This window comes from Carcharodon carcharias, chromosome 19 (assembly GCF_017639515.1).
Source record: "Carcharodon carcharias isolate sCarCar2 chromosome 19, sCarCar2.pri, whole genome shotgun sequence".
Taxonomy (NCBI): Eukaryota; Metazoa; Chordata; class Chondrichthyes; order Lamniformes; family Lamnidae; genus Carcharodon; species Carcharodon carcharias.
The window spans coordinates 50,312,159-50,324,946 of record NC_054485.1 but is presented as its reverse complement, the minus strand read 5'-3'; positions in this window follow the sequence as shown (position 1 = coordinate 50,324,946).

The following is a 12,788-nucleotide window of genomic DNA, read 5'->3' as shown; positions in this document are numbered from 1 at the left end:
CTCTCACACACACACACGCACCCTCTCCCCCGTCACACACACACGCATCCTCTCCCCGTCTCTCACACGTGCACACACACACTCACCCTCTCCCCTGTCTCTCACACACGCATCCTCTCCCCGTCTCTCACATACGCATCCTCTCCCCCGTCTCTCGCACACACACACACCCTTTCCCCGTCTCTTACACATGCACACACACACGCACCCTCTCCCCATCTCTCACACACGCAAACGCATACTCTTACTCTCCCCAATCTCTCACACACGCATACGCACACGCACCCTCTCCCCGACTCACACACATGCACACGCACACGCACCCTCTCCCCCGTCTCTCACACATGCACCCTCTCCCCCGCCTCACACACATGCACACACACACGCACCCTCTCCCCGTCTTTCACACACGCACACACACACGCACCCTCTCCCCGTCTCTCACACACGCACACACACACGCACCCTCTCCCCCGTCTCACACACACACATCCTCTCCCCCATCTCTCACACGTGCACACACACACTCACCTCCCCCGTTCTCACACACGCACCCTCTCCCCCGTCTCACACTAACGCATCCTCTCCCCCATCTCTCACACGCACACAAACACATGCACCCTGCCCCCCGTCTCTCACATGCGCACACACACACGTACCCTCTCCCCCATCTCACACACATGCACACACACACACGCACCCTCTCCCCGTCTCTCACACACACGCACACAGACATGCACCCTCCCCCCCGTCTCACACACATGCACACACACTAGCACCCTCTCCCCCATCTCACACACAGGCACACACAAACGCACCCTCTACCCCGTCTCTCACACACGCATCCTCTCGCCCGTCTCTCACACACGCACCCTCTCCCCCATTTCACACACGTGCACACACACACGCACCCTCTACCCCGTCTCTCACACACGCACCCTCTCCCCTGTCTCACATACATGCACACACACAGGCACCCTCTCCCCCGTCTCTCACACACGCACACACATGCACCCTCTCCCGCGTCTCTCACACATGCACCCACTCCCCCGTCTTTCACACATGCACACACACACGCACCCTCTCCCCCGTCTCTCACACACGCACACACACACTCACCCTCTCCCCCGTCTCACACACATGTACACACACACGCACCCTCTCCCCCGTCTCTCACACACACGCACACACACACGCACACTCTCCCCCGTCTCACACACACGCACACACACACGCACCCTCTCCCCCATCACACACACTCATCCTTTCCCCCGTCTCTCACACACGCACCCTCTCCCCATCTCTCACACACTCACACGCACACTCACCCTCTCCCCATCTCTCACACACACACACACGGACCCTCTCCCCCGTCACACACACACGCATCCTCTCCCCGTCTCTCACACGTGCACACACACACTCACCCTCTCCCCCGTCTCTCACACACGCATCCTCTCCCCGTCTCTCACATACGCATCCTCTCCCCCGTCTCTCGCACACACACACACCCTTTCCCCATCTCTTACACATGCACACACACACGCACCCTCTCCCCATCTCTCACACACACAAACGCATACTCTTACTCTCCCCAATCTCTCACACACGCATACGCACACGCACCCTCTCCCCGACTCACACACATGCACACGCACACGCACCCTCTCCCCCGTCTCTCACACACGCACCCTCTCCCCGCCTCACACACATGCACACACACACGCACCCTCTCCCCGTCTCACACACATGCACACAAACACGCACCCCCCTGTCTCTCACACGCGCACACACACACGCACCCTCTCCCCGTCTCTCACACACGCACATGCATACTCACCCACTCCCCCATCTCTCACACACGCATCCTCTCCCCCGTCTCTCACACGCACACACACACACGCACCCTCTCCCTCATCTCACACACATGCACACAAACACGCACCCTCTCCCCTGTCTCTCACATGCACACACACAAATGCAACCTCTCCCCCGTCTCACACATACGCACACACAAACGCACCCTCTACCCCATCTCTCACACACGCACCCTCTCCCCCGTCTCTCACACATGCACCCTCTCCCCGTTCTCACACACATGCACACACACACGCACCCTCTCCCCCGTCTCTCACAGACGCACACGCACACTCACCCTCTCCACCGTCTCTCACACACGCACACACACAAGCACCCTCTCCCCGTTCTCACACACATGCACACACACACGCACCCTCTCCCCCGTCTCTCACACACGCACATGCACACTCAACCTCTCCCCCGTCTCTCACACCCGCACACACACACGCACCCTCTCCCCGTCTCTCACACACGCACACACACACGCACCCTCTCCCCGTCTCTCACACACGCACACACACACGCACCCTCTCCCCCGTCTCACACACACGCATCCTCTCCCCCATCTCTCACACGTGCACACACACACTCACCACCCCCGTTCTCACACACGCACTCTCTCCCCCATCTCTGACACACGCTCATGCACACTCACCCTCTCCCCCGTCTCACACACACGCATCCTCTCCCCCGTCTCTCACACGCACACAAACACATGAACCCTCCCCCCCGTCTCTCACATGTGCACACACACACGCACCCTCTCCCCCATCTCACACACATGCACACACACACACTCACCCTCTCCCCGTCTCTCTCACACACGCACACAGACATGCACCCTCCCCCCCGTCTCACACACATGCACACACACACGCACCCTCTCCCCGTCTCTCACACACACGCACACAGACATGCACCCTCCCCCCCGTCTCACACACATGCACACACACACGCACCCTCTCCCCCATCTCACACACAGGCACACACACACACACCCTCTCCCCTGTCTCTCACACGTGCACACACACACGCAACCTCTCCCCCGTCTCACACACACGCACCACACAAACGCACCCTCTACCCCGTCTCTCACACACGCATCCACTCCCCCGTCTCTCACACACGCACCCTCTCCCCCATTTCACACACGTGCACACACACACGCGGCCTCTCCCCCGTCTCTCACACACGCACACACACACGCACCCTCTCCCCCGTCTCACACACACGCACACACAAACGCAGCCTCTCCCCCATCTCTCACACATGCACCCTCTCCCCCGTCTCACACACATGCACACACACACGCACCCTCTCCCCCGTCTCTCACACGCACACACACACATGCACCCTCTCCCCCATCTCTCACATGCACACACACACACACGCACCCCCTCCCCTGTCTCTCACACACGCACCCTCTCCCCCGTCTCACACACATGCACACACACAAGCACCCTCTTCCCCGTCTCTCACACACGCACCCTCACCCCCGTCTCACAAACATGCACACACACACGCACCCTCTCCCCGTCACTCACACGCACACACACACATGCACCCTCTCCCCCATCTCTCACATGCACACACACACACACGCACCCCCTCCCCCGTCTCTCACACACGCACCCTCTCCCCGTCTCTCACACACGCACACACACACGCACCCTCTCCCCATCTCTCACACACGCACACAAACACGCACCCTCTCCCCCGTCTCTCACACATGCACATGCATACTCACCCACTCCCCCATCTCTCACACATGCACACGCACACTCACCCTCTCCCCCGTCTCTCACACCCGCACACACACACGCACCCTCTCCCCGTCTCTCACACACGCACACACACGCACCCTCTCCCCGTCTCTCACACACGCACACACACACGCACCCTCTCCCCTGTCTCACACACACGCATCCTCTCCCCCATCTCTCACACGTGCACACACACACTCACCTCCCCCGTTCTCACACACGCACCCTCTCCCCCGTCTCTGACACACGCTCACGCACACTCACCCTCTCCCCCGTCTCACACACACGCATCCTCTCCCCCGTCTCTCACACGCACAAAAACACATGCACCCTCCCCCCCGTCTCTCACATGCGCACACACACACGCACCCTCTCCCCCATCTCACACATATGCACACACACACACTCACCCTCTCCCCGTCTCTCACACACAGGCACACAGACATGCACCCTCCCCCCCGTCTCACACACATGCACACACAGACACACCCTCTCCCCCATCTCACACACAGGCACACACACACACACCCTCTCCCCTGTCTCTCACACGTGCACACACACACGCAACCTCTCCCCCGTCTCACACACACGCACCACACAAACGCACCCTCTACCCCGTCTCTCACACACGCATCCTCTCCCCCGTCTCTCACACACGCACCCTCTCCCCCATTTCACACACGTGCACACACACACGCACCCTCTACCCCGTCTCTCACACACGCACCCTCTCCCCCGTCTCACATACATGCACACACACAGGCACCCTCTCCCCCGTCTCTCACACACGCACACACACGCACCCTCTCCCCCGTCTCTCACATGCGCACAAGCACACTCACCCTCTCCCCCGTCTCTCACACATGCACACACGCACCCTCTCCCCGTCTTTCACACACGCACACACACACGCACCCTCTCCCCGTCTCTCACACACGCACACACACACGCACCCTCTCCCCCGTCTCACACACACGCACCCTCTCCCCGTCTCTCACACACGCACACACACACTCACCTCCCCCGTTCTCACACACGCACCCTCTCCCCAGTCTCTGACACACGCTCACGCACACTCACACTCTCCCCCATCTCACACACACTCAGCCTCTCCACCGTCTCACACACACGCACCCTCTCCCCTGTCTCTCAGACCGCACCCTCTCCCCTGTCTCACACACATGCACACACACACACCCTCACCCCCGTCTCTCAAACACGCAAACACACATGCACCCTCTCCCCCTTCACACACACACATACACACACACAAATACTCACCCTCTCCCCCGTCTCTCACACACGCGCACGCACACTCACCCTCTCCCCCATCTCACACACACTCACCCTCTCCCCATCTCACACACACGCATCCTCTCCCCCGTCTCTCAAATGCGCACACACACACTCACCCTCTCCCCCGTCTCTCACACACGCACGTACACACGCACCCTCTCCCCCGTCTCACACACTCACCCTCTCCCCCGTCTCTCACACACGCACACACACACGCACCCTCTACCCCGTCTCTCACACACGCACCCTCTCCCCTGTCTCTCACACATGCACACACACACTCACCCTCTCCCCCATCTCTCACACACGCATACGCACACTCACCCTCTCCCCGTCTCACACACACGCATCCTCTCCCCCGTCTCTCGCACACTCACACACCCTTCCCCCGTCTCTCACACGCACACACACACGCACCCTCTCCCTCATCTCAGACACATGCACACAAACACGCACCCTGTCCCCCGTCTCACACACACACACACACAAACGCACCCTCTACCCCATCTCTCACACACGCACCCTCTCCCCCGTCTCTCACACATGCACCCTCTCCCCGTTCTCACACACATGCACACACACACGCACCCTCTCCCCCGTCTCTCACAGACGCACACGCACACTCACCCTCTCCACCGTGTCTCACACACGCACACACGCACACACCCACTCCCCCATCTCTCACACACGCACACGCACACTCACCCTCTCCCCCGTCTCTCACACCCGCACAAACACAGGCACCCTCTCCCCGTCTCTCACACACGCACACACACGCACCCTCTCCCCGTCTCTCACACACGCACACACACACGCACCCTCTCCCCGTCTCTCACACATGCACACACACACGCACCCTCTCCCCCGTTTCACACACACGCATCCTCTCCGCCATCTCTCACACGTGCACACACACACTCACCACCCCCGTTCTCACACACGCACCCTCTCCCCCGTCTCTGACACGCGCTCATGCACAATCACCCTCTCCCCCGTCTCACACACACGCATCCTCTCCCCCGTCTCTCACACGCACACAAACACATGCACCCTCCCCCCCGTCTCTCACATGCGCACACACACACGCACCCTCTCCCCGTCTCTCACACACACGCACAGAGACATGCACCCTCCCCCCGTCTCACACACATGCACACACACACGCACCCTCTCCCCATCTCTCACACACACGCACACAGACATGCACCCTCCCCCTCGTCTCACACACATGCACACACACACGCAACCTCTCCCCCGTCTCACACACACGCACCACACAAACGCACCCTCTGCCCCGTCTCTCACACACGCATCCTCTCCACCGTCTCTCACACACGCACCCTCTCCCCCATTTCACACACGTGCACACACACACGCACCCTCTCACCCGTCTCTCACACACGCACACACACACGCACCCTCTCCCCCGTCTCACACACACGCACACACAAACGCAGCCTCTCCCCCATCTCTCACACACGCACCCTCTCCCCCGTCTCACACACATGCACACACACACGCACCCTCTCCCCCGTCTCTCACACGCACACACACACATGCACCCTCTCCCACATCTCTCACATGCGCACACACACACACACGCACCCCCTCCCCCGTCGCTCACACACGCACCCTCTCCCCCATCTCACACACATGCACACACACACGCACCCTCTTCCCCGTCTCTCACACACGCACCCTCACCCCCATCTCACACACATGCACACACACACGCACCCTCTCCCCAGTCTCTCACATGCGCACACACACATGCACCCTCTCCCCCATCTCTCACATGCACACACACACACACGCACCCCCTCCCCCGTCTCTCACACACGCACCCTCTCCCCCGTCTCTCACAGACGCACACGCACACTCACCCTCTCCCCCGTCTCTCACACCCGCACACACACACGCACCCTCTCCCTGTCTCTCACACACGCACACACACACGCACCCTCTCCCCGTCTCTCACACATGCACACACACACGCATCCTCTCCCCCCTCTCACACACACGCATCCTCTACCCCATCTCTCACACGTGCACACACACACTCACCACCCCCGTTCTCACACACTCAATTTCTCCCCCGTCTCTGACACACGCTCATGCACACTCACCCTCTCCCCCGTCTCACACACACGCATCCTCTCCCCCGTCTCTCACACGCACACAAACACATGCACCCTCCCCCCCGTCTCTCACATGCGCACACACACACGCACCCTCTCCCCCATCTCACACACATGCACACACACACACTCACCCTCTCCCCGTCTCTCTCACACACGCACACAGACATGCACCCTCCCCCCCGTCTCACACACATGCACACACACACGCACCCTCTCCCCGTCTCTCACACACACGCACACAGACATGCACCCTCCCCCCCGTCTCACACACATGCACACACACACGCACCCTCTCCCCCATCTCACACACAGGCACACACACACACACCCTCTCCCCTGTCTCTCACATGTGCACACACACACGCAACCTCTCCCCCGTCTCACACACACGCACCACACAAACGCACCCTCTACCCCGTCTCTCACACACGCATCCTCTCCCCGTCTGTCACACACGCACCCTCTCCCCCATTTCACACACGTGCACACACACACGCACCCTCTCCCCCGTCTCACACACACGCACACACAAACGCAGCCTCTCCCCCATCTCTCACACACGCACCCTCTCCCCCGTCTCACACACATGCACACACACATACACCCTCTCCCCCGTCTCTCACACGCACACACACACATGCACCCTCTACCCCATCTCTCACATGCACACACACACACACGCACCCCCTCCCCCGTCTCTCACACACGAACCCGCTCCCCCGTCTCACACACATGCACACACACACGCACTCTCTTCCTCGTCTCTCACACACGCACCCTCACCCCCGTCTCACACACATGCACACACACACACGCACCCTCTCCCCCGTCTCTCACACGCACACACACACATGCACCCTCTCCCCCATCTCTCACATGCACACACACACACACACGCACCCCCTCCCCCGTCTCTCACACACGCACCCTCTCCCCCGTCTCACACACATGCACACACACATGCACCCTCTTCCCCGTCTCTCACACACGCACCCTCACCCCCGTCTCACACACATGCACCCTCTCCCCCGTCTCACACACATGCACACACACATGCACCCTCTCCCCCGTCTCATGCACACGCACCCTCTACCCTGTCTCACACGCGCACACACACGCTCCCTCTCCCTGTCTCTCACACGCGCACACACAAACACGCACCCTCTCCCCGTCTCTGGTACGTGCACCCTCTCCCCCGTTTCACACACATACACACACACATGCACCCTTTCCCTGTCTCTCACACATGCACACACACACGCACCCTCTCCAACGTCTCTCACACACGCATCCTCTCCCCGTCTCTCACACATGCATACTCTCCCTCCATCTCTCACACACGCACACACACACCCTTTCCCCATCCCTCACACATGCACACACATGCACCCTCTCCCCGTCTCTCACACACGCATACACACACTCACCCTCTCCCCCATCTCTCTCACACGCATACACACACTCACCCTCTCCCCGTCTCACACACACGCATCCTCGCCCCCGTCTCTCACACGCACACACACACATGCACCCTCTACCCCGTCTCTCACACACGCACACACACACGCACCCTCTCCCCGTCTCACACACACGCGCACACAAACGCAGCCTCTCCCCCATCTCTCACACACGCACCCTCTCCCCCGTCTCACACACATGCACACACACACGCACCCTCTCCCCCGTCTCTCACATGCACACACACACATGTACCCTCTCCCCCTTCTCTCACATGCACACACACACACGCACCCTCTCCCCCGTCTCTCACACACGCATCCTCTCCCCCGTCTCACACACATGCACACATACACGCACCCTCTTCCCCGTCTCTCACACACGCACCCTCACCCCCATCTCACACACATGCACACACACACGCACCCTCTCCCCCGTCTCACGCACATGCACCCTCTCCCCTGTCTCACACGCGCACACACACACACGCACCCTCTCCCCGTCTCTCATACGTGCACCCTCTCCCCCGTTTCACACACATACACACACACATGCACCCTTTCCCTGTCTCTCACACATGCACACACACACGCACCCTCTCCAACGTCTCTCACACACGCATCCTCTCCCCGTCTCTCACACCGGCATACTCTCCCTCCGTCTCTCACACATGCACACACACACCCTTTCCCCATCCCTCACACATGCACACACACGCACCCTCTCCCCGTCTCTCACACACGCACATGCATACTCACCCACTCCCCCATCTCTCACACACGCATACGCACACTCACCCTCTCCCCCGTCTCACACACACGCATCCTCTACCCCGTCTCTCACACGCACACACACACACGCACCCTCTCCCTCATCTCACACACATGCACACACACACGCACCCTCTTCCCTGTCTCTCACATGCACACACACAAACGCAACCTCTCCCCGTCTCACACACACGCACACACAAACGCACCCTCTACCCCGTCTCTCACACATGCACCCTCTCCCCCGTCTCTCACACATGCACCCTCTCCCCGTTCTCACACACATGCACACACACACGCACCCTCTCCCCCGTCTCTCACACACGCACACACACGCACCCTCTCCCCCGTCTCTCACACACGCACCCTCTCCCCCGTCTCTCACATGCGCACACGCACACTCACCCTCTCCCCGTCTCTCACACACGCACACGCACACTCACCCTCTCCCCCGTCTCTCACACACGCACACACGCACCCTCTCCCTGTCTTTCTCACACGCACACACACACGCACCCTCTCCCCGTCTCTCACACACGCACACACACACGCACCCTCTCCCCCGTCTCACACACACGCATCCTCTCCCCCATCTCTCACACGCACACAAACACATGCACCCTGCCCCCCGTCTCTCACATGCGCACACACACACGCACCCTCTCCCCCATCTCACACACATGCACACACACACACGCACCCTCTCCCCGTCTCTCACACACACGCACACAGACATGCACCCTCCCCCCCGTCTCACACACATGCACACACACACGCAACCTCTCCCCCGTCTCACACACATGCACACACAAACGCATCCTCTCCCCCGTCTCACACACACGCATCCTCTCCCCGTCTCTCACACGTGCACACACACACTCACCCTCTCCCCCGTCTCTCACACACACATCCTCTCCCCGTCTCTCACATACGCATCCTCTCCCCCGTCTCTCGCACACACACACACCCTTTCCCCGTCTCTTACACATGCACACACACACACACCCTCTCCCCATCTCTCACACACGCAAACGCATACTCTTACTCTCCCCAATCTCTCACACACGCATACGCACACGCACCCTCTCCCCCGACTCACACACATGCACACGCACACGCACCCTCTCCCCCGTCTCTCACACATGCACCCTCTCCCCCGCCTCACACACATGCACACACACACGCACCCTCTCCCCGTCTCACACACATGCACACAAACACGCACCCCCCTGTCTCTCACACGCGCACACACACACGCACCCTCTCCCCGTCTCTCACACACGCACATGCATACTCACCCACTCCCCCATCTCTCACACACGCATCCTCTCCCCCGTCTCTCACACGCACACACACACATGCACCCTCTCCCTCATCTCACACACATGCACACAAACACGCACCCTCTCCCCTGTCTCTCACATGCACACACACAAATGCAACCTCTCCCCCGTCTCACACACACGCACACACAAACGCACCCTCTACCCCATCTCTCACACACGCACCCTCTCCCCCGTCTCTCACACATGCACCCTCTCCCCGTTCTCACACACATGCACACACACACGCACCCTCTCCCCCGTCTCTCACAGACGCACACGCACACGCACCCTCTCCCCCGTCTCACACACACACATCCTCTCCCCCGTCTCTCACACGCACCCAAACACATGCACCCTCCCCCCCGTCTCTCACATGCACACACACACACGCACCCTCTCCCCCATCTCACACACATGCACACACACACACTCACCCTCTCCCCGTCTCTCTCACACACGCACACAGACATGCACCCTCCCCCCCGTCTCACACACATGCACACACACACGCACCCTCTCCCCGTCTCTCACACACACGCACACACACATGCACCCTCCCCCCCGTCTCACACACATGCACACACACACGCACCCTCTCCCCCATCTCACACACAGGCACACACACACACACCCTCTCCCCTGTCTCTCACACGCGCACACACACACGCACCCTCTCCCCCGTCTCTCACACACGCATCCTCTCCCCGTCTGTCACACACGCACCCTCTCCCCCATTTCACACACGTGCACACACACACGCACCCTCTCCCCCGTCTCTCTCACACGCACACACACACGCACCCTCTCCCCCGTCTCACACACACGCACACACAAACGCAGCCTCTCCCCCATCTCTCACACACGCACCCTCTCCCCCGTCTCACACACATGCAAACACACATGCACCCTCTCCCCCGTCTCTCACACGCACACGCACACATGCACCCTCTACCCCATCTCTCACATGCACACACACACACACGCACCCCCTCCCCCGTCTCTCACACACGAACCTCTCCCCCGTCTCACACACATGCAAACACACACGCACTCTCTTCCCCGTCTCACACACACGCACACACAAACGCACCCTCTACCCCGTCTCTCACACACGCACCCTCTCCCCCGTCTCTCACACATGCACCCTCTCCCCGTTCTCACACACATGCACACACACACGCACCCTCTCCCCCGTCTCTCACACACGCACACTCACCCTCTCCCCCGTCTCTCACACCCGCACACACACACGCACCCTCTCCCCGTCTCTCACACACGCACAGACACACGCACCCTCTCCCCGTCTCTCACACACGCACAAACACACGCACCCTCTCCCCCGTCTCACACACACGCATCCTCTCCCCCATCTCTCACACGTGCACACACACACTCACCTCCCCCGTTCTCACACACGCACCCTCTCCCCCATCTCTGACACACGCTCACGCACACTCACCCTCTCCCCCGTCTCACAGACACGCATCCTCTCCCCCGTCTCTCAGACGCACACAAACACATGCACCCTCCCCCCCATCTCTCACATGCGCACACACACACGCACCCTCTCCCACATCTCACACACATGCACACACACACACTCACCCTCTCCCCGTCTCTCACACACAGGCACACAGACATGCACCCTCCCCCCCGTCTCACACACATGCACACACACACGCACCCTCTCCCCCATCTCACACACAGGCAAACACACACACACCCTCTCCCCTGTCTCTCACACATGCACACACACAAGCAACCTCTCCCCCGTCTCACACACACGCACCACACAAACGCACCCTCTACCCCGTCTCTCACACACGCATCCCCTCCCCCGTCTCTCACACACGGACCCTCTACCCCATTTCACACACATCCACACACACACGCACCCTCTACCCCATCTCTCACACACTCACCCTCTCCCCCGTCTCACATACATGCACACACACAGGCACCCTCTCCCCCGTCTCTCACACACGCACACACACGCACCCTCTCCCCCGTCTCTCACACCCGCACACACACACGCACCCTCTCCCCGTCTCTCACACACGCACACACACGCACCCTCTCCCCGTCTCTCACACACGCATCCTCTCCCCCATCTCTCACACGTGCACACACACACTCACCTCCCCCGTTCTCACACACTCACCCTCTCCCCATCTC